This window comes from Lepeophtheirus salmonis, chromosome 2 (assembly GCF_016086655.4).
Source record: "Lepeophtheirus salmonis chromosome 2, UVic_Lsal_1.4, whole genome shotgun sequence".
Taxonomy (NCBI): Eukaryota; Metazoa; Arthropoda; class Copepoda; order Siphonostomatoida; family Caligidae; genus Lepeophtheirus; species Lepeophtheirus salmonis.
Window position 1 is genome coordinate 15,998,856 of NC_052132.2, and position 25,339 is coordinate 16,024,194.

The following is a 25,339-nucleotide window of genomic DNA, read 5'->3' on the forward strand; positions in this document are numbered from 1 at the left end:
GGACACAACTTGAAAAGGGATTCTGAGTTTCTGTGGGACCTGAAGAAGAAGATCAAGGAGGACCCCACAAAATCCATGAATCGCCTCTCTAACGAGTTTGATGTGGACGAGGGGACAATCAGGAGAGGTGTGAAGGAGAACTTGGTGTTGTCCTCTTACACAAGGACCCACGCCACCTGTTGACGGACACTCTGAAGGGCAGGAGACTGCAGAGGTGCAAGAAAGTTTGTGCGTGGATCAAGGCAAATGGATACACTGTAAAAATTTTCTTTGACAAGAAGATTTTCACTGTGGACCAGGTCTACAACCGTCGGAACGACCGTTGGCTTGGGGGATCACCGAGGGAGGTCAAGGGTGTGTTCCGTACAAAACACCCGTCCCAAACAATGGTCCTGGGGATCGTAGCGTCCGACGGCAAGAAGATGCCTCCCTTTTTTTTAAAGACAACATGGCTGATTTTTGGCCCAAGGACATGTGGCCATCACCTTAGTCGGATTTGAACCCGTTGGACTTTGTTGTGTGGGCAATTTGGAGAGGGAGACTAACCGGACATCTCACCCGAACATGTACTTCCTGAAGGCAGCCATTGTGAAGGAGCGGAACAACTTGTCCGAGAAGTTCATCATCAACTCCTGCAAGACTTTCCGCCGCCATGGATAAGCTATGATTGCTGCTAGAGGGTCGCCATATTGAGTGGACATGTTCACAAAGGCCATGTATCAAAGTTTTGTTAAAAAAAATTTCAAAATTATTTATCAAAAAATAAAATTATTGACATTTTTCTAAAATCAGTCATTCAGTCCAGGTTTGACTTCCGAACCCTGTATATTAAATATAGCTTGTATGTAGTAGGAAGTGAAGTTCACTCCTTATGAGTTAAATAATAATGACAACAGCTTAGGAAAAGAAAATTCACTCATCAGTGTGCCAACTCCTAAAAAGTGTGGAGCTTATAAATTTCCTTCTCCCTGGTCACAGCTGATTGTAGTTGATCTAATGAAACGTCATGACAGCTAAGCTGCTCTCCTCCAAAACATTCTTCAAATCCTCAGGGTGTCCATGTTGATTTTCGTTTTATTTTTTAACATGCCCAAAAAGCTCCCAATTAGCATCACTAATTATATCCTTAGGGAACAAATCGAGAAAGATTGCTAATTGCTTCCTCCCCATGAGTTTTGATGTGCCGGGGTATAACATTTTGCTATCTTTATTCGAAGGGCTATGTACCTAAAACTGTAGACATGCAGTTAGTTTATTTTAAGAAACAAACTCTTTGTTGTCTGTGCTTTACTTATGTTGCTCTTCATTCAAGGTGTTATTCTTTCCATATTTGACTTATTTAAAAAAAATATAGGTTATTGTATTTCATAAAATTTATAGGACACTTATAAAAGCCTTATACCTATAATCAGATATAAGTTATAGTTGAAATCTATAATTCATCCTATTACATATGTTGAAAAGCTTTAAATTTGTTTAGGGGGATTGCAAATCATGACAATTAATGGATATAATTTATCAAGAAGAGATTGAATACGTAAGAGATAATGAGATTAAGCTACTAAGGCTTCTGAATAAAATTGCTTAAGCCTACAGTACTCAGACAAAACAAATATATTTTTTAATTAATTTGCTACATATGTAGAAATGACTCAATAATCATAAAATAGTATTTTAAATGACATATTAAACATCAAGCTAAAGTTTTTGTATACGCTGTGATGCAATAAATATGCCCTGCCGGCATGTAAAAATAAAAAATACCGAAAAGTAAAGTGATTATCCTGACAATTTGACTAAGGGTCTGGAAGAGAGGAACATAGCCATCATGAAGATTAGATCCGCTACAAGCAACCGTAAGAAGAAGGAAAAAACCTATATAGTAAGGATATATGGGCAGGAATGATTGCGATGTCGATCCTTAAGTCTACTCCGAGTCCAAACAAGGACTTACACTTATAACTTCCGAGAAGCAAACACTCATTTGTCATTCATGAGTAAACGCACAAGACATTACTGTTAAGGACCCGTCCGAAAAAACTTTTAGGATCGGTCCTAAGACTCGACTGAATACTAAATTAGGATCAAACAAAAAAATAACAGTAGTCATACTTAGTAAATCTACGTGACAAGAGTAAGTAAATTAAAAAGACTGTAGTTCCATTATATTTCAACAAATTTTCAAACCATTTTATACCCACAACGATGAAAATTTATTTTAATTGCACTCCTGCATAGAGTATCATTAAATATGATCACCTAAAAAAATTTTAAAATTGGCCAACCGTTTATTGAAATATGACCCTTTTTAAAATCTTAAGTACTAGATAGCACTCGCATATTGAAAAACTATAATCACTCATTTTAGAGGTCATATTTATGATAAAAGTACAATTTTGGCATTAAATTATATGTTTTTCGGAGTGAGGTGCTTGAATTTGATGGTATAATTAATTTAAAACTAAGGGAAAACAATGTTTTTATGTTTTGAGAGGCATATCTTTGGGGCCCAATTTGAGGATGAAAGATTGTACGAAATTTTGAAAAAAATATATATTTGATTTCTGCAAGAGTTCCATATTCCACTTAAAAAAATGTATTTATGTTAGTTTCTTCCTTCATCCTTAATTCAACCATCCAAATTTAATATTAATTTAACATTAAAAAATATTGTTTCTCCTTAGTTTTTTTGAGTGCTTAATTATAAATAATTTGAATGCAGGAGATCAAAGTACAAATAAAAAGTAAGAGAAAACCCAGTTCATTTTTATGTTAGTGGGACGCAGAGTCTATTTATAAACTGTTTGATTTGTATTCTTCTGAATTTGTACCCATCTCTTAGTGTTTGTCTTTTGGGAAAAAAACCTTCTGATATTTTCTCATGACTCCGGGTAATCCATAAGTAAGTCAGTATATTAATGTTTCAAACACAATAAAACTTTAAAAATATAGTTGAGAGAGCTACCTCTAAATGCCATATTTAGTGAATAGTGAAACAAAAGGTCCGAATAGTCATCACCTTATACAAATGAATATATGTTCTCATGTAATTCAATTTTGTTAACCTTTTGAATAAATGACAAACTCATAAAATTCAAGTGATTAAGGATAAACTTATTCCTTCTGTAGTAATACATCAGACTGCAAGATACTTTGTTAACGAGCAACTTATAGCTATGGGAAGTACAACTTTTCAATTTGGAAATGAATCATATTGTAGATTGATCACTTTAGTTATTCTTCCCAAAAGGTCAAGCATATTCTACACTGATTTGCGAACCATTCAGCTTCTTTTGACTATACAGATTGTTAATATACTTTCAGTAAATGTTAGTAAATGTATTTTTTTATCGTGTATATATGTTTTAACGACTACTAAAGCTCGTAATATAGAATAAACTGTACTTAAAGATTGTATGGATACAACTTGAAGAGAATCCTTAGAGAATAATTCTCATCATACATTTACTCTTCAAATGTCACCGTATATCATTATACAATTAGTACGAGGAAGATTCTTCTCTAATTTAAGTTACATAAGCTTCCAAATTACGAAATATGTCAGAGAAGCCATTTCATGGTTGTTGATCAAAGACTCATAGTTGAAAAGTGTTTTATAAATTAAAAGTGAAAACTAGGAAATTTTTCAGATATATTATAGAGAATATTTAAAATGTATAATTTAAAAAATATATATATACAAGCATGGGGATGAACTAGCAAATAGTAAACATCACATCATCATATTTTTCCCAATTTCAATCCCATTTTCATAACTTCATGCCTCATAAAGGGAAGATCGAGAGCTAACTGAAGGAAGATACTTCTAAATTGATCATCTATTTCAAGAGATATACAAATTTGGATTCCGAATTCCATGAGGGACGCCTGGAGGAGAATTTGTCCAAGGAAAACTGCCAGACCTCATAAGGGAGTAGAGGGGACTCCTTCCTTGGGAATGAGATACCAGGATTGAAACAATAAAACGATCCATTCACGATGAGTAGGTAATTTTAATATTTCAAAATGGGATCAACTAAAAAATACTAAATGGAACAAATATCCTTGGGAGATGAATTTTTCTAAATAAATCTTTTTTTTAATTTATACATTGAATATTTTTGCATAATTATATTCCTCATCACTATGTATTATGAATAAGTTATAAGGGTCTAAAGAACAGTGTCGTTTTTCATCATTTTTTAGACTAAAAATGGAAATATATAGAGTTCAGAACAAGATATAGAAACAATAAAAACAATTTTATTAGTTTTATTAATCTTACTTTTAATTTGGGATGGTTCTAAGGAAAAAATGACCCTGAACGAAAATCGTCCCGAATTACTATAATCCTAGATATTTCAAAATTCAAATGACTGAGAGAAAAACTGAGATCAGGTTTGGATTCTACTCTCAAATATAAATCCCTTTTTTGGCTTGAATTCATTTGTACAAAATGCGGAATCCCCTGTTTAATTCATTAGATTTTAAGTTTTTATAAACAAGTACATTTTCATGGTATGCATTGTATACAGGCAGGAATAAAAGATATTCATGGTTATTAAAGGTTTATCATTTAACTTGAATGTAATCTAAATATTTGGCAAATAAACTCACTCAAGTATATCTTTAAAAGCTAAGACAAATAAGCAACAAAAACTAATCAATTTATTCTTAAATATCATTAGTGTAGTGGAACTAAATGAAATATATAAATGTCTTTATTTACTTTCAATGTTTTTATTTTTGTTCGTTGAAAGTGATTTATAGGAATGTATTTTTCATCACGCTTAAATCTGAAAAAAAAAGATTTGAAATTATATAATCCAATTTTTCTATACACAATATCAATCTGGAACTAGGAAAATTCAAAATATCAAACACTATTTGCTACATAGAATTTGGATTTTTATATAAATTAAGGCCTTCGATTAGAATTCAGGTCATTTTATACTCGGTCACTAACTCTTATATTGATCATATTATAAAATTAATGTATATAATACTTATTGATTAATATATAAATGATAATTAACAGTTGACAACGAGAAAAAAACAGAAGGGATTGTACCGATGTAGTAGAATCGGTTTTAAAAAAAAAAAAAGTATCGGTTATTATCGGTTATACCATTTCACAATTATAATTATGGGTAATATTACTTATTTGAGCTCATTTTTGGAGACAAATTTAAAATTACAAATCACTAAAATAGCTAGACTAGACGACGTTGCTCAGAAAAATTCAAAAAATAAAGGAAGGGGAGAAATAACATAGAAAGATTATTTAAACTTGCAGGTTCTTGGACAATTGGCCAAAAAATGATATTAAATTGATTGATATATGCGATTGCATATTATAATTCAATTTAAAATGATAGTATGGAAAATGGGTATTGTTAATATATAATATACAAGGTTGTGTCCTTATCGGTCGAGCGGTTCCGGTTCTTAAACCGCTAAAAACGGAACCGAGACTGCAATATATTGCTTATCGGTCTCGGTTCTTGTTCTTTTTTCATATAAAGAATGTATAAAGAAAATACAATAGACTTATATTATAAAAAAATATATTAACCTTAATCAATAAGTGAATTTTCTGAGTTTTTTTTTTTTTTTTTTGCAATTGCAATTGCATTGTTCTCCAATGATTTTTTACATTGCCAAGATGATACAGAAGTATCTGAGTTCCAAATAGCTAAAGGCATCGTATGGATCTGAAAAAGTGGTTTTAGGCACCAGATGCTGTAAATAAAAGAGGGAAGGGATGGGGTAGGTTATGGATCCAGGTCCGCTACTAAGCTTGTCGGGGCCCTATATTATGATAACAAATATATTTCTTAATGCAGGGTTTCCCAAACTTTACTATACCAAGCCCCCCTTCCTACACCAATACATTTTAAACTGAGACCCCTTTATACGAGCTTTCAGACCCTGTTGGAACTTTGGGTACGACGCAATCTGCGTATAATGTAGCTGCATCCCTTTTTGTATTTAATATCATTTCCTGGGGCCGAATTTTCTACAAAAATACAAAAATAGATATGTGAATGAGGTAAAAATCCTGGCGAGTTAAATAAAAATGTGTACGTCAGTAATCAATAACTCTGGTATTAATTATTTTAAAAAGTTGCCAGGAGACATTTCACTCCTTTGGGGGTTTCCATTACATTTTACATGTGTAAATATAACTGAACCAAAACGGATAAGATGTTAAAATCTTGGTTTCACGTCTGATATAATGTCCAAAAAGACATAGTAACCCTGAGAAAAAAAATTATCTTTTGAAAGAGGTCAACATATATTCCGCCCACGTTCTTCTTGCCTGGAAGTAGTACTTTATAATTTAAAAAAATAGGAAAAGAACACTAATATGTTGAAATACATTTTTTACATTTGAAAAATATTAGCATAATTCCAGTGAGTGTAACAATTACGTCAGTGGGAATATCACATAAATATAATAACTTTCAGAGACTAAATATCCTTTGGCAGAGACCACTTTTAACTATATTTATCCTTGCTTACTGATACGTTATAATAATCAATTAATTGGGAGACACAATTAATAGGAGCATTCATATTTTGCTCATCCTAACATACATCTTTTAAAAAAAATTATGCTTACCGCAATTTAGCCAGGCTTCACATCCCTACACATTGCTTAATAAATAAATATTCGCAGTCGTATAAATATTGTATATCTTCCTGGTTAGAAGATGTTGTTAATATTTTGCAGACTACCAACATTTACTCTTTTTTTTTTTTTAATTTACATTTTAATTTAATTTTTTGTGATCTAATAAAGGTAACGACGTAAAAGAGATCTTGATTATAGCTCCCAATCTTTATTTCACAAATATAAATAAAAAAGTGGTAAAATAGTAAAATTAGTGGACTATATCCACTGGATATATCAAGATTCATACCTTTAATAATTGGGCAAAGAATGAACTTTTAAACCATGTGTGATGCCAAGGGCGGTTGCAAAAGGAAAGCTGAAGGGGCTGTAGCCCTCCTCCTTAAAAAAATAAAACAAAGGAATTCTTCATTCTTAGTTGAAAATTTAATATTTGAAATTTAATTAAATTTTTCAAATTTTATTTTAATTTCTGTGAATAGGATTTTTAAAATAATTAATACCAGAGTTATTGATTACTGACGTACACATTTTTATTTAACTCGCCAGGATTTTTACCTCATTCACATATTTATTTTTGTAATATTTAGAGATGTAAAAATTGTTTAAATCTGAGTGAGTGTTAATCCAAAAGAAATGTCACTGTTAAAGTATAACTGTTATACTCTATGAGGTCACGTCTATCTGTCTTGAAAATTAGAAAATTCTAGGAAGCCCGATTACCTGATGGCATAACATTGTATGTCTATTAACCTTGGAATAACCACATCTTTAGGACCCATACATTGTGGTTTACTCTGAAACTATTGAGTAACTTTTTCATTAAATATTTCTTTTTCGTATGTATTGTTTATAACAGAACTGAACTCGATTCCATATTTTCTGAGTCAAGTTCGGGTCATCAGTATCCGTCCCGTCTCTATTACAAAGGGCATGAGCCCGGACTCAAGCACTGATTTATACATAATTCAATTCCTAGGGCAAGCATATAAAACTCAGTTATGAACTAGAGACAATTCAAGACCATTTGATCTCAAGTGGCACGAACCAGTAAAATAATTAAAAATAGCATTTTGTTAGTTGGCAGGGAGGCTGACTATAAATATTTGACAAAAGAGGGGCATCAAACTCCCTAATATGAGCCAATCAGAAATTAATTGTCTTCTGAGCACAGACAGTAATTAACTTTTTGAAATAAAGAAAAAAATTTAGTAACAACTAATTATTATTGATAAATTTATGTGTTTTTCCACTATTCTTTATTAATAAAAAGTTAAGTATTAAAAAGATTAAACAATTTTGTTATTTTCTCGTGAAATTCCTTTAAACATAATAAAGAATCTATAGCGGAATTGTCCATGAATATGATATCAGAGTCGGACTCGGAGTAGAATTGAGGATCGACATCGGAGTAATTCCTCTCTCCGTTCTTACTAAAAACAGAGTGAACTTGTGCTTAAACATACATTTATGCAATTACATAATGCTAAAGGGCTTCCTTATGAAAGCAACAGTTTTTCACAGAAAAAAGATTATTAATTACGTAATTACTTTGTTGTTATTCTTGCTTATGTGGGGATAATTGAAGTTAGAATGTGATGCGACAGACATACGTCTGTTGTATCATAATTAATGATATGAGGGGGAAAATGAAATGATTAGCTAATAGCATTGGAAATTGGGTAACGATTTTCATATACAAATGCGTTTCAAAAAAATAGTAACAACATATAGAAAGCTGCTTAACCAGAGGTGTTTGTAGGGGGTGGGCTGGAGGTGCTGTAGACCCCCCTCCAATAAAAAAAATTAAATTCTTCAATTTTTTTATCAAAAATTTAATTTTCTGTCATCAGGTATTTGCGTATAACTATGGATTTTCGTCCTTTTTTTCCATTTTTTTGAACAGCTGTGAATTTTTGATTTTTTTCCTAAAATGGTAATTTTTTTGGGAATAGCTGTAGATTTTTTAAATTTTTTTCAAAAATTACAAAAATTTAATATTTACAAAAAAGTTAAATATTTACAAAAAATATTTAAAGTTTAATATTTACAAAAATTTAATATTTAAAATTTAATTTTTTAAAATTATTTTCAAAAAAAATTTACAAAAATTTCATATTTGAAATTTCATTTGTTTCAGTTATTTTCTGGGAAATTTAGTTTTTTAAAGTTATTTTCTAAGAAATTTAATTTTTTCAAATTATTTTCAAAAATATTAATTTTTTGTGAACAGCAATGGTTTTTGAACATTTCTGTGAATAACTATGGATTTTTGAATTTTTTGTGAACAGCTGTTAATTTTTGATTTTTTTGTGAACAGTTATGAATTTTTGATTTTTTTTTTCACACAAAAATTAATTTTTTTGTTATTAGTTATATAGATTTTTGAAATAAATAATTCTAAAATTATTAATTTTATGACTTTTTTTCTTCAAGTCCTGGGCTATGAGCATAAATTAAAATAATATGGTCATTCGGTATGTTAAAAAAATATACTATCCACGTGATCATCTTGACAATTTAAAGGAACATAAAAAAATGTTTTGGTAAAAGAGAAGCATGGCTGACCTAACATTTCATTAGATTTGCTGTGATATAAACAGAAACTCCCACATTGTTCCCACCAACAATATAGGCATGAAATATAAGAATGTCGATTCTCAGTTCTACCCTGAGTCCACAAGGACTTACATTAAATAACACTGCAACAAATCCTCAATGGAGTGATGCTAAGCGGTAGCATTTAGGAATTTAAAAAAGAAAACGAAAATCCACATTGCAGACCGGACAGTTGAAAAGATGCTTAGTCATGCCATTTCAGCAGCTGTGGAAAGAGAGGTGGGGGAGAATGAAATAAGCAATGACATTGGTAAAAATTACTCCTATGTCAATCCCCAATTCCACTCTCAGTCCAACTATGGCTTACAATAATAACTCCGTAACAAATCCTCAAGGTCAATTTCCCTCTAGTATAAGCACGCCCAAATGTCCAATCCGTAATTGTATATAATAGAAAAGGAAGTTCACTCTTTTATTAGTTCCTTTAATTGGTCAGACGGAGTTGCACTGATTAAGTATGGGTATTCATTATAGTATTACATTTACTTCATCTGATCCAGGAATCTTAATTGAAGCCGTATCCATACTCGTTGGTCCAATAAAAGCTTATTCATATTTCGATCTATTAAACCATAAACACTTAGTTACAAAAAAAAAAAAAACTTGAGATCTCTAGCTTGCGTATAACTCGAGAAATGATACATGAGTGTGATCAACGAATTTCCATTTGCGCACTCCAAGCAGTTGGGCGTCTCCAGGACCACCGTCTACACCGGCAGAAAGTCCGAAACGTTGAAGATGAAAAAGGGCTCTGTCAAAATGGCCAAACTGGAGTCAGAGAAGTTACGGAAAATAGGCCAAATCAATCCCCTCAGGTCCATGAGGACCCATGCAAGAGATCTCGGGGTTTCACACCAGACTGTCAAGAGAGCTATCAAGCAGTAGGTGAAAAGGGCCTTTTGAGTGTGGAGAGGCCACTGACACGAGTATTGAAAGAAACCTATCTACTCCAATGCTCAACTATTTTGATTGTGTCTATCGAGTTATTTTGTACTCTTTGTTGACACTTTTGCCCCCCAACCCCTATTTTTGTTGAAGGGAAGTCCTGCAGTGTCCTTTATCTAAACATCGAGGAGACCCTAAAAGCTACTGTCTGCCTGCACTGGGACGCCATAACTGAGGACCACGTCCACTACCTCCTGGAAACCATCATTGTCTCTAAGATCGGCTACATTATTGACTCAGAGAGCTCGGACACATATCTATTTATTGTATTAATTTTGTTGAAATTATATTTTTAATTGATAAACTATATCTAGGGGTCAGATTTTAAAGGACCATTTGGTAAAGTATATTTTCTTCTATAGGAACCCCGGAGCGAGAACCTACGCACATTGAGTTCAAGAGAATAATTTCTCCCTAGCACGTTGTCCATTGAGCTACGTCGTTCCATTCACTCTTGAGGAAATAAATAATTACAATAACAGTTTAGGGAAAGTAAATTAAGGTTTCTCGTAGCCAACGGCAAAAAAAGGAGTGCTAGAAAAAGGTTACCGATTATATTACTGCGAATTTGTTCTCTGTACAAGAATAAAAATAATGATAACAGTTTTAGAAAGTTCTTTTGGTTGCAATTACGCTAATGCGTCTTCTATTTTCATATTTTTTTAAACCTATAAACATGAGTATAGTTTACTTATTAGTAGTATGTTTCATTGAGAGTAAATACATAAAGTGCTTATGCTGAGCAAAAGTGAACTAAAACCTTTTTGAAGCCAAAAGTTAGTTGAGCCAAAAAAGGGAAAATATAGTTTTTTATGCATCAATCACTCCAAACTTTGTATGGAATCATCTTAAACTTCTATAAAGACTAAACAGTTCCATAAAAAAAAATATAATCAGATGTAAAACACAGTAGGAAATATAAAGATATTTGAGGCGCCCTCTATGCTGTTAACATGAGCCTCTGTATTAATACTACAATTTGAAGGTTTATATCAAGGTTAATAGAAATACAAGGTTATATCATAACGCATGTACGACATATGTTTGACTTCCACCACGCTTTTAATATTGACGTCAATGTAGATGAGTGGTTTTGTGGATTGTCAAAATCTGTTTTTCTTGCCCAGCAACCGGTACGATAAGTTAGAATGAAAATTCTAGCAATAGTGACGTCATACACTATAGTTGGTTGTGTGTTTGGTCAAAATCTGCCTGTCTTGCCCAGCAGTCGATAGAATACATCAGATTGAAAATTCTAGCAAGCCCGATTACATGATGGTCGGTCTAATCTTGTATTTCTATTAACCTTGGTTTATTTCAACTAAGACGGCTTCAACTTCTTCTTCGCATCATCACAAGATGTATTTACCTTTATTTTCATTATAGTTTTTTTATAATCTGAAAATATATATATTGCGTCGTGATGGGTAATTTTACATCGAACCTTTTCGCCGCAAGGCATATTCACCGCTTTTATATATTATCGGTTCGAACTTTACTGTTGTATTTCGATCAGATTAGGGATATAGCTACAAGAACATTATATCATTAGAAAATAATGATAAAATAAATTAATAAATAATAGTAAAAATGAATAGTGAATGAGTTCCAATACTATTTGGAGGAGCATAAGCTCCAATCTCGCAACCTATTGTAGTCAAATTATCATTTCTGATGAAAAAATTCCTCTTGGCACGGTGTTACTTCTATGCATTTTGTTGTCAGCTGTTGTTTGCCTTATCTCACTTGAAACTTTATGGCTATTTCATAATATATTATTTTTGAAAAATAAACAAAGTAATGAGTTATTTTATACATATGCTCCGTTTCCGACAGGCTTACAATTTATGTTTATCCTTGCCCTTTAAATAATATGTGTTTTGGCCATTTTATTATTTCTATAAATAAATTTTGGCTTTCATACAGAAATATTCTTTTAATTTAAATATTAATAAGCAATATTATAATACAGTATCGAATAAAATACCATCTAGATTTTAGTGATATGCAATTCATTTTAAAAATGGTGAAGAAATAATATGACATATATATTCTGGGAGTATATAACGGATAAACAACAGTTGGTATGATTGACTAATTTGGCTAACTACCAGATGATTTTGGATTTTGTTTATGTTTCTTTTAAGAAGAAAGGTTGCGTGATCCAATAACGTGTTGGTCAACTCATATGAGCTTTGTACAATAATAAAGCTGTAATATTTGTTTGTTTTTGTAATTTTATATCAAGATCACGTGGTATTTTAAGCAACTCTTCCATTTTGGGATAGTATTTAAAATTCCGAAAAAATGAAGGATCGACTGATTGTACACAAGTCAAAATCAAAGAAGAAGAAGACTTACTATAAAATATATTAATCAATGATTGGTCAATTCTTCTTCTCCTACCTATATAATTAATATGATCGAGATTAAAGTTCGAACCAATAATATAAAAGCATAAAATTGTCATGCGGCAAGATCTCTTCGGGGCAAAATTACTTTGCAGTATAAATATAGGCGCCAAAATTACCTACGGCGAAAATGTTCACAGCAAAATTACCTATAACCTTGTTTATTAGTCATTTGAAGACATAATTTGTTATTTACGACAGCTTAGTACATCTGCACCATCTTCCGGGCATGGATGTTTATCTTTAATTTGCTCATGTCCTATTAAATGCATGATACTTCAATTGTTGTGCAAATAATTATTTTTTTTGTAATTATTTACTTAGATAAATGTGTGAATGTTTGTAATATTGACAACAGTCATTAAATTACATGATCTTTTTTTGTAGAAATGTCATTTGAATAGCAAAAAATCATTCATGTGGGACATCCTGCGATGGGGAGTTTTATTGCTATCATTTCCTTAATGTCTCGAAAGATTGACAAAAAAATTATAATGATTTTTTTGAAATGCTTCAAGTTTACATTTGTTATATAACATTTCCAACACAATATATTCCAAGTGGAGGGTCCACATATTATTAAGGGATAATAAAAATCACAGACTCAGTCCCATCTACATATTTCTGCCTCATTGTCTTAAATTAGGAGTATAGTTTTTATGAGCTCACACTATTGTTATGATCTTCAACCTACAAAATGTACCCATTGAGAGGGTGTTGTTAAGGAAATTGAATTCGTTATGGAAGAAGGTTAAAAAATTGTTACATTAAGTGCATGGATCCCAGTGATGACGCTGAGCAATACCGAGGATTTTTTTTTTTTTTTGAAGCCATTTAGCTAACGAGAAAGAAAAAGTTAGTTGCCGAAAACTCTGAAAAACTTAGTTATAGTCAGTGATGCGAATGGAGAGGATTTTGGGCATGTTAACACAAGAAACGGAAAATCAACATAGTAACCCTGATAATTTGAATAATGTTTGGGAGTAAAACAGCTTTACTCTCATTACATTTAGGAGAAGGAAATAAACTAGGCTATAGGCAATAATTTCTCCAATGTCGATTGTCAATTCTACTCGTAGTCCAACAATTATTACTCTGTCTTTTATGAACATACCCAACAGCTTAATCTACTTTTGTATGTATATATAACTATATGAAGTAGAAAAGAAAGTGAACTAAAAAAAAAAATTTCATCACAATTTATAGTTTTTTTAAGTCCTATAACTTCCAACATTTTTTCAATCCTTTATAAGAAGTGTTAAACTCATCCAATTTAAACCAAGTCTGCCCTGTTCTATTTGATAACTTGTAGCAGATGAGAATCCAATTTCATACGGCCCTTTTCGTAGAAACTCATGCCCCTATTTGGAAAAAAAAAACAACTCGCACAAACTGAAGGCAAATTTGTACATCCAAGCGCGTTGGCCGTAAATAGGAACAGGAGTTAGTCAGGTAGTAAAATATGGCTAATTTCTTTCTTTGAAACCACCATATTTAACGCACAATAATTCACGACTGAATCCTCCAAGGGTAATACTGTCCTAAAAACGTTTGTAGTATACACTCAAACCCTTACATCGCTATATCGTATGATCTGATGTGACCAAGTATGAATACGATATACTTAGTTAAAAAAAGAGATGGAAATACGAAATTATTTTTTCCTCAATCTTTATGTATGTGTAGTACTCAGTCAGATCCATATCCTCTAATATTTTCTGAAGAGTCAATGGTATTCAAAATGCAAAATTCTTGCATATAATTTAAGTTAAGTTACCTTGAGTCGATAATTTTGAGTTATGTAACACATATTGGACAAAAACAAAGGGCTGCTAGGAAATTGCTTGTAAATACTTATCTTACCCATTTTCACCATTGAAAGGGGAGAGACTCTTCAGTGATACTACTAACATATATACTTATGAAAATCGTAGGTATTTAATAAAAAAAGAGACCGAAAATCAATCTGGTAACCCACACAATATGAAGACTGTTTTGGTGTACAGTAGTTTATCTTGTATGACGTTTCATTAGAACTGATACAATCAGCTGGGATGAGTGAAGAGGAGAGAAGGAAATGGTTACCATGTTGATTTTTGTATAATTTTTTTAATAATATGCGCCTACAGCCTTGATGCCAGCCCCTTTAGGGTGCATGTCGAAGGGAAGGCATGTAGTGTCCGTCATCCAAACATCGAGACCCTCAAAGCCACTGTTATCCATCACCGGGAAGCTATGACAGAGAGGATCAGGCCTTCGACCACCGTCTTAAAACCATCATTGCCGCTAAGTGCGGCTACATTAATGATGAAGAGAGCTCAGATACATATCAATTTATAGTATTAATTTTTTGGAAATTCTATTGTTAATAAATAAATTATGTTTTCTTGAAGTTTAAAATTCAAAGATTTCAAAGTATTTTGGACTGTTTGTTTGGAATTGTTAATCTAGAGAATGAATTTCATTTTCCTTAGCAGTTATTTGACTCCTGAGTGGTGAACTTCTTTTTCTAAATAGATTCAATTATATTCAAAAGCTGATGTACCATTTGTATATGATCATAAAAGACAGAGAGTAACCCTCAGGATTTGATATGGAGTTATAATTGTAAGTCTTTTTGTACTCAGAGTAGAATTGAGGATCGACATTGGAGTCATTCTTGATCAAGAGTCCTGTTGTTTCCTCCTCCTTTGCCACAGCTGAGTGTAGTTGATTTTCTCGAAAACGTTCTTCAAATTTTCAGGGTCATCATGTTGATTTACGGTTTCTTTTTTTAACATACGCAAAATGCACACGATATTCATAACATATTGAGAGAATCCATCGCTGACCTTTCCCCTGATTTGACTATACAACAACGGTAATTTGGCACTTTCCCGATGCGTTACAATGCAACATTCAACACATACGCTCTCATGTTTCATGGATAGAAATGTCAATCTTGTATTCAAACAGTTATTCAAGTTCATTAAGACTTAAAGATAGCCAAAACTTACTATAATACTTTAACATTACACATTGTATATGGGCGACGTGTATGTATATGTTGCCGCATGTCAAACTTTCTCTGTCCATCCCGAAGTTGGAGACAGTGAGAGGATATAGTTGAAATTCAATTATCGCAGCCTTTTAATAATAAGGAAATAACTTTACAATGCGAAGAATATATTACACAGGGGAACACCATATTACCACCAATGAAATTAAAACAAGAATATAACTTATCATTGAGAGCAAACTCACAAAACTGATCGCAGTTTTTCTCTGGGTCGTTAAGTTTTAGAAATATTTGAAATTATAGTAATACGAGACATTTTTCATCATTAAGACAATGTCCAACTTGAAGTAAGATGAATAAATCTGTTGTTAAAAGGTATTTTATGATAAAAAACGTTGTTTTTTAATATTCTGTATCCTCTTCTGAACTCGACATATTTCCATTTTAGGCTGAAAAATGACGAAAAACTACACTCTTCTGAAGACCATTATAATTTACTCATCATTTATAGTGATAAGGAGTCAAATAGCTCATATTATAGGGAAATATTCCATCTTTTATTTAAAAAAATACCTATTTAAAAATAAGGATCTCCAAGGACTTGAGTTCAATTTGGTATTTTTTTGAGTGATCCCATTTTTTAGAGGGGTGAACTAGCAAATATGTAACATTATCTTATATTGTGTACGATTCCAATGTCCTCATAATGACGTCATACCCTATGATAAATAAAATCATAATATTAAAATAATTAATACCGCCCTTCGCTCGAATTCAAATAAAATAATTATTAATTACTATTAGGTATATTTGAATATTAAAATTATCTACTCATCATGAATTGATCACTTCATTGTTTCTATCCTGCAATCCCCTTTCCCAATGAAGGAGTCCACTTTACTCTCTTATGAAGCCTTGTAGTTGTTCTCGGATGAATATTCACCACGTCGTTCCTCGTAGAATACGGAGTTCCGAATAAGACTAAGACCATTTCTTAAGATGGATGAACAAGATAAATGTATATTCCTTTGGAAATTAAACAATAAACAATAAATTTATTCAACATGTGCTGGAGCCCTTCAGCTGAGATACACTCCTCTCCAACTTCCCTACCAGTAGTTCTAATTCTGGGAGAACAAAAAATCCTCTTCTCTCTCCTTGGCAAGCCACCTGTCGTTCTGGACGTTGTAGCTTCTGTCGACAGTCCAGTTCTTCTCGTCGGAGAAGAAGATGATTCTTACTCCATGGCTCTTCAGGTCATTGAGGAGACGCTTACCGTTGGTGAGCCTGGTGGCCTTCATGGATGCCGTGAGGATGTGTTGTTTTGCCATTCGGTATGACCTGTACCCCAGGTCTTCATTCACAGCCTTGGAGACCAGCTGCAAGCTCACTCCACAGTTCTTGGCCAACCTGGACAAGGAAGCCCACGGCGAAAGTTATAGTGTATTGTTCACGCAACCTTTTATATTAGTATGATTTAACCCCAAATATCCACATTATGGATCTGGATGAAGTTTAAAGTAGTTCCAATTTATCGTGGACAGCCTGTAGGGCGAATGAGCTTTTTTTTAAAAGGAAATTCTTTAAACAATGTTTTATCCCCTTTTTCTTATTAATTTTTTTTCTTCCGGAGTAAATTTTTCAAAAATGACATCATTTTTTTTTGGGGGAGGGGGAAAGGATACAGCCCCTCCATCCCACTCCCTCTGGAGGCGACAGATTGTTTTCCTCAAATCTATAAATATAAAAAATTGATATAATATGACAGTTTAAAAAAACCAAAATGAACGTGGTAATCTTGACAATTTGAGGAATGTTTGGAAGGAGAGTAATCCAGCTGTCATAATGTTTCATTAAATTAACTGCGAGCAGCTAGAAGACGAACTAAATAAACAAAAACCACATTCCATATATAGCAATGATATAGGCAGGAATTACTCTGATCTGGATCCTCAATTCCACTCTGAGTCCAACTATGACTTACAATTAAAACTCCACAAAAAATTCTCAGAATTAATCATCGTCCTTCACGCATTAATAATCATTTTCTACATCTTGTCCTCTTTTCAAGAATAAAGAATAGTGATGACAGCTTGAGCAAATAAAAATGATTTTCAGGTCCCAATAAAAAAACAAGCGCCTGTTAGCTTGAGTAGATTCATGGTGTATATTGAACCTTTTTACCCAGTCAATGTGTCGCTTATTAGGATAATAGAGATCCAATATTTTCGATTTTTTTTGTAATTTTTACTATTGATGTATGCAAATTTCTATTCCCTTTGTAGAATTAAGTTAAAAGGGTTAATTATTTGCATAGTTAATTATAGAGTAATATTCAAGTACAATTCGACAGCTCAAGTGAGAAAAAAAGAATTTAGACAAATATTGATCAGGGGTTCTTTGTTTCCCCTCTTGGTTTATTGCATTGGCGTTCCTTTCTCATTGATATGTGATGTTTTTAGAAAAATAGAAATCTGTAATATTATAAAGTTAGATGCTTAAGTCTATTTCACTGGCCCTGTTGGCTAGTATCTAATTTTAGCTACAATTGAGCCTTGTATATAATATACCAATAACAAAAAGAAACAAAAACAGGGCTCTTTGTAATTGTATACATAGACGCGGCTGCAATATTTCATTAATAAAACTACATTCTGTCAAAAAAGTACCGGGTATTGTTAATTTAAATTGACCACACTGAAGGGATTTTATTTACTAGATTGGCAACACTGTCTGTCATTATTATGCCAAGTTTGAGTGCCATTTTTGTAGACTAGTTTGCTTGTAACAGCTGAATAAGTCAGTCTACCTCACTTGTGCACCACGATTTTCACAATGAACAAAATTATTGAAGAAAGAGTTTGCCTTAAATTTTATGTTATGAACGAATTTCATTTGCTGACGTATTAAACATGTTAGAAAAAGCTATTTGGTGAATCAGTTTTATCAGAAATATGTGAATATGAACACGACCAAGCGTACAAGGAGATCGTGAGATCGTCGAAGATATACTGCATCCTCTATCACCAAACTTAACATGGACACAGTGAAGGAAATTGTGTTGAAAGATCGTTAGATCTGCTTAAAAGAGTTCTCACATTACCTTAACATCTCTCATGAGTCAGTTTGTAACCAATCTAACTGAAACAACAATAACGCCCCATCTCACAGAGCCATGATGATGAGCGAATTCAAAGCAAAACAAGGAATAAATACCATAAAATCAACCATTTATTTAGCTCTGTGGGACTTTTTTTTGTTTCCCAAACTTAAATTGCCAATCTCTGGAACCTGTTTTGAGTCTATTGAATCCATAAAATAAAATTCGTGGAAGGAGCTAAAGCCCAGGCCAAGAAGTGCATATAAAGAATATTTGAGGACTCCAAAAAACGTTGGCATATATGTATTGCCTCCAATGGGGATGACTTTGAAGACAACAAAATAAATTTTCATGATTAAATATGAAATTTATGTTTTATTTCATAATTCCCGGTACTTTTTTGACGGAATGATTATTCGATTATTTTTTCTTATATAAAATATTTGTATGATTTTCATCAGAGAGCATTTTATACAGTACACTCGGTATATGTACACGTTCGACACATCTATGTAGATATTTAAAATCAAAAAAGGAAGTCATGGTCAACCATATTTTTTTCTGATCGAATAAGTAATAGAGTATACGCAGTATAGTTTATAATAACCCTTGTTTCCCCATTCAATGGATATCAGTATATACGTTCATGGGTAAAGTAGTCTGTATTATGCTATATCAAGAATCAAGGTTGTACTGTTATCTGTCTAACGGTGCTTGAACCAGTAGAATCGGAACCGAGACCACAATATATTGCTTATCAGTCTCGGTTCTCGTACTTATTTTCGTTTCTTGTATTTTTTTGGCAAATTTAAAACCTTTTAATATTCCATCTGTAACATAATTCTTAAATGAAACACATTCTTCCCTTTATTGTATCACGCAACCTTTCCTTTAAAAAACAATAACAACTAATCTAGTTGTTAGCCAAATAAATCAATCATACCAACTGCTTTTTTTTTCTGTTAACTACTACGAAAACATTATTTCTTCAAAATTTTTAAAATGATTCAAGAATTACACATACATATATGTATATATTATCGTATTTGTTAAAACGAACCCCACCCTCTCCTTACGGCCCCCACTATGAAAACCATTGTCTTAAGCAACCTTAGTTTTTGGAGCCCCTGCTGGAACTTGGGGCATTACACACTCTGCATATAAGGTAGCTGCGGCCCTATTCGTATCCAATATCATTTCGTAGGCCTGAATAATGCGATGCACTTTGTTTTAAGTGCCTGTTACCAAACTAAGGTTATATAAAAAATAACCAAGACATAAGACCGTTGAAATGAAAGAACCGAGGCCAAAAACCGATAGAACTGCTGAGCCTGATCTGGGCACAACCTTCGCAAGAAAAAGTCAAATTATGTAAATTGTTGTACATAGAACTTCATTAAACTTTATAGAGTTTCCACTTAGTACCTTCCAAACCAATTAATAAATTATAAAATTAATTTATCATAATTTAAAATTAATAGAATTTGACAAAATGTAAGTGACTGCCTTTTCGTCATTGATTCCGAAATGTTGAGTAAAGTGAATAAAAAATGAATAAGTCAACTCGAACGTACTAATGAGATTTTTTTTCGGACATCAAACACTTTTGTTTGTTTTTTATTCAACTCCTTTGATATAAAATTAAATTTCAATAGCACACGACATTTCCCAGAGTTGTTAGGTGTCAAACAAGCAGACAAACTTTACTTCAATAATATAGAGTTGTTTTATTAATACAGAGGTCACTCATGGGCGGACCGTGATCTGGATCTGGACCCGGAAGACATTCTATCTGGACCTATAACTGTAATATTACTATTAACTAAAGTGATTTGTAACAAAAAGTGTAACCGCTAAAGAAAAGGCAGAAGAAAATGAAAAGAGAATTGATTTTAGGGTGAGGACATGTTTTTTGAAATTTATATAATTTTTTTTTTCAAAAATCCATAGCTATTTACAAAAAAATTCTAAAATTTAATTTCAAATATTAAATTTTTTGAAAACTTTTTTCAAAAATTCATAGTTATCTTAAATCTTTTTTTTCGAAAATTCAAATATATTGGGAAAAAAGTTTCAAAAATGGACAGCTGTTTGTCAAAAAATTACACTTTTTAGAAAAAATAATTTAAGTACTAAATTTTTGGACAAAAAATTTCAAAAATCCATAGTTTTTACAGAAAATTAAATTTCTCAGATATTCAAAAAATGATTTTAAACTTTTTTAACATTCGGCTTTGAGATATATTATCATAATTTATCCCTATCTTCAACATCGAGGGCTTAAAATAGCTTTGAACCTTAAAAATAATAAAAAATGTATGACTTTTTTCTGAAGGCCACGAGGCCATGGAATCAGGGGATCAAACTCTATTAAATTGACAATATGCATAATATTTTGTTATATTATGCTGTTGAACAGTGTTATTTGAGGTCAAAAAAAATGTTGTCACAAATTTCATTTGGTAGATTTAGCCGTTGTTGCTTGAATTTAGAAATTACAACTAATAATTTGTAAGATATTGACATACTGAAAGACTAAGAAAAAATCAAATAATACATATCTGTAATACTATAACATTTAGAAAAGGATGTTATAGGAAATATGGGCGAAAAATAGGGTTCCTTGTCCTGAACATAGTAGCTAAATCTGTAGCAACAAGCAATTGCAGTATATTCCGCGTCCCGTTCAAGGATGGTTTTATTATTGAACTTGATGTAAACTTGCTGTTGGGGTTCATCATGGCAAATATACGAAGCTTTACCACAAATAGCATCACTCTTTTCTATGTTAATGCCTATCTCATCTCTGGGGCGTCCAGAGAGAACTGTAAGAGCAATTAGTTCCACGGTTCTATTCACTTTAAAATGAAAGTATGATACATAACCGTATTCACCACTGCTGATGTGACTTTCATCAAATAGAGTATATTTATCGCACTTCAAAGAAAGGGATTTATGTGGAACTGTGATATTTTTCGGGTCTTCTTGTAAAAAAAAGAAAAAAATAAGATTAAGTAGTGATTTAAAATTTTACTCAGTATTCTTGGGTAATTTATGTTCTCTTTCCTTAAGAGTCTCTTTCAGCTTATTTTTCTCGGGAGTGTTATTAGAAGTAGTGATTTTGACAAATATACAGACAATTTCATCCGCGCTCAAGATACTAGAAGGAACAACTATTTCGGACACTTCTTCCGAACTTATTTTACTAAAACATATATGATCAATAGCCTTTCCATGTAATTTTCTCATCTTAGGTCCAAGGATCCTGAGATCTTTTTCATATTCGTTGGTCCCTTTGACTTTTAAATGAGCAGTTGCCCATGGCCTTAAACGCAACCCTCTCGGAATGTTTCAAATCTTTATTACTCAAAATGTCTAGGAGAGTCGTAAAATCAATATTTTCAAATGATGTAGATTCAAAAGAAGACTTTGAATCCCTTGCAATGACTTCCCAGCACTTATCCCGAAAAACAGGCAGAGTGAAAAGTCGAGTCTGGCTCATCAAGTAAATGGTGTTACTTGGCTTTACGATTCTAAATAAATATTCATTAACACTTCTGAGTCAGAAGTGGTATCATGTACTTTTGAGAGCAGTACAAGAGTGGCACAATATTACTCTTATTCAAAGTAATTTTATTCAGATAAATATACCCTAAAAGACTCTGAAATACTTCTGGCTCCATATCAAAGACTTGAATTTTATTCTTTTTATTCTTGGACTCGATGAAATCTCCATGAAACATGGTATAAAAGACTGGACTTCCCATGCTAACTATCAATTTGTGTGCTTTAATTGTCTTCGTAACTAAAGGGGATACAGGTCATAAATCGCAATGATGCCAATCTGAATTATCTGAGTCACACACATTTTTTATTTCCGCCATGACTATTTGGAGAAGTTTTAAGTAATTCTTCGAGGAACTATGAATTTATACAACGAGTTAAGTAATTATTATGATAAATCAGTTAAACATTCTTTGAAATAAAATATTGCAAAGATAAGGAAAAGGTTATCGGAAAAAGGATAACAAAGGCAATGTTATCAAATATTTAAAAGAAGTAATGAATAGGTAATTATTACAATCGGCATAAAAATGGACTCATATATAGTTATACCAATACTTTGAGATGGGATTTGTGTAAGAGGGTGAGGAGAAGGCGCGAGCGAGATATATGGTATTACTGAATTAAGATCTCCAAAACCACCATCCCTACTCATAACCATAGACAGAGGTGTATCAAATATGTATTAGAAAGCGGGAGTAGTCTTTCTCTTGTTGACAATCGGAATAAGGCTTTTTATTTTCTTAAGCTGTTACCATTATTATTTAATTCTAAAAAGAAGAATACCTAAGTATAATGTAATAACTAGTGCAATGCTCGTGAAAGACGTAGCGTAACAATTAGGGCTTGCTCGGAGTTAGAATTGTAATTCCTTGTTAAAGTCCGAGTAGAATTAAAAAGATTGGAGTAATTTCTGCCCAAATGTCCTTTCTATATAAATAGTGTGTTTTGTGTTTATTTTCTTCCCCTCACAGCTGCTTGCAGCTGATTTAATAAGTTACTCTCCCCCTATATATCCTTTAAATTTTCAAGATTACCACGTTAATTCTTGGGTTCTTTTGTTATTTCATACCGGGTGGATATATTTTATGCATTTATGGCCGTAGGAACTAAAGCTTTAAACTAAGTTACGAAACGAGGACACAAGTGATCAACATCTGAAAAAAGGCTTGCTCAAAATTAACTTTTTTTTGTTCACTAGAGGGAATGCTTTCTTCTTATTTCAACCTTCAAGGGGATAACAAGTTTAGGTAATAGCTAGAAACTAGAACATATTCGTGTATTGATAAGTATATCGGTAGCTAGTTTTTTTATTTTAGTGATTAATGATGCCCAGTGATAAGATTAATGTATTGGAGTCTTTCGAGAAGTGTCTGCTTTAACAGTTCTACTACTTTTCCTTCAAAGGAGCTTTTCGACCATGCCAAGAGTCATTTTAGAATTTAGAGATAAGTCAAGTTCCTGCAACTCTGCTTGCCAGCACACCCCGCAAGGAATGAATGGTTTTGCTGCCCCGAGTTGCCTAAGATTCCTGTCATATGTTGTAACGAGTTCCCTTTTAAAATTAACCAGGAGGTCCTTGAGGAGGATGAATGGAGTTTAGACTATCAAGTTTAGGAAGGAGGTTTGTCTCCTCTCCTTCGGGAGTCGTCTTTTGTACTCCCAATAAAGAAGTATGAGGCGCTTGACGCTGTCCTCCCTCCCAAAAAACAAAGGCCTTCACAGGTTCTTTACATTTTATTGGGCCCAAAGAACCGGTGGGTTCTTTCTTGGACTATACCCTGGGTTTCATTAAGAAGGAAGCCCCTCTCATTAGGCTTCAAACTTCAAGGCTCCATCTTTAAATCCTTCATGCAAGAATTTCTTGTGACTCTCCAGAGGTGGATAAATTGATGGAAATTCCTGAGGTTAAATTGGAAGCTGGGACAGCTCAATACTGGTCTGGTCTCGTTTTTTTTCTGACGGAAAAGGACTTCAAGTGACTTAGGTTGATAGAACCTCAAAGAGCCAAGGGGAGGCTACAGAAGAGGCAGTTTTTAGAGTTAATCTCAGATGAAGGATATATATATTTATAGATTCCATTATAAATTAAGAGAAATAAAGTATATAAATTATACTTGAATTTGTGTTCCTTCTTTCGAACTTGTTTGGAGCAATGCGTATCTTTGCTTATTAGTTTTAGATGCATTTATGGGAAGATACTCACTTCACATATGTATCGCCATTATAGAGGATCGTCTCATAAAGAATCTGCCTACTTTGTACAAGATGTGAAATAAGTGGTTTGTTATTAATTATGAGTACCTTTAGCTTTGATTAATTTGGATACCTTGTTCATCACTATCTACTGTATCTATTTCGTATTTATATTTAAACATTATACGGTCACATTATGCATCTCGAGCTCCTGCTATAAAAATGCAGTAAAGTGAATTTTTCCATAAAAAAATTATTTATATGTAGCCTATAAGGGAAACTTTATGTTCACCACTAATGAAATTCAATACGAAAAATTGGTACAAAAAACGAAGATCCAGAAGATACATTGGTAGACAATGGGAGCGAGTGATCACTTCAAGGAATCAAGGAGGTCAAACTTTACTTTTCTTAGGAGATCCAAGGAATTTGAGGGCTCTATAACATAGATTATGTTTTGAACTGCAATGAAACTACTCATCCTGAAGTATCAATGCTGAAGCGGTGCCTACAGCTATCCTAATTTCATCCTCAAGTATACAATTGTATTGTTCACAGATGGTACTTAATAATTTCAGCAAAAATTATACTTTTAGGAATATGGATGTGCAATTTGATCTCCTTGGTCCAACCTCCCCTCCGAAAAAGAGATGCCAAAATCGGAAATTGAAGCATCTGTATGAATTTCTAAATATGGATTGAATCCCCGAGGATAGGAGAGCGCGATTTCTTTAAATTTGACCACCATTTGAAGTAACTCAGACTCTGAGATGACTATCTGATTTATGGCTTATAAGGGGTATGAGAGTGGCTTCCTGCCCTCTGGGAGGGGTTGTCTTCAATCTTTCCTCTCTGTTTCTTTGGTTCGA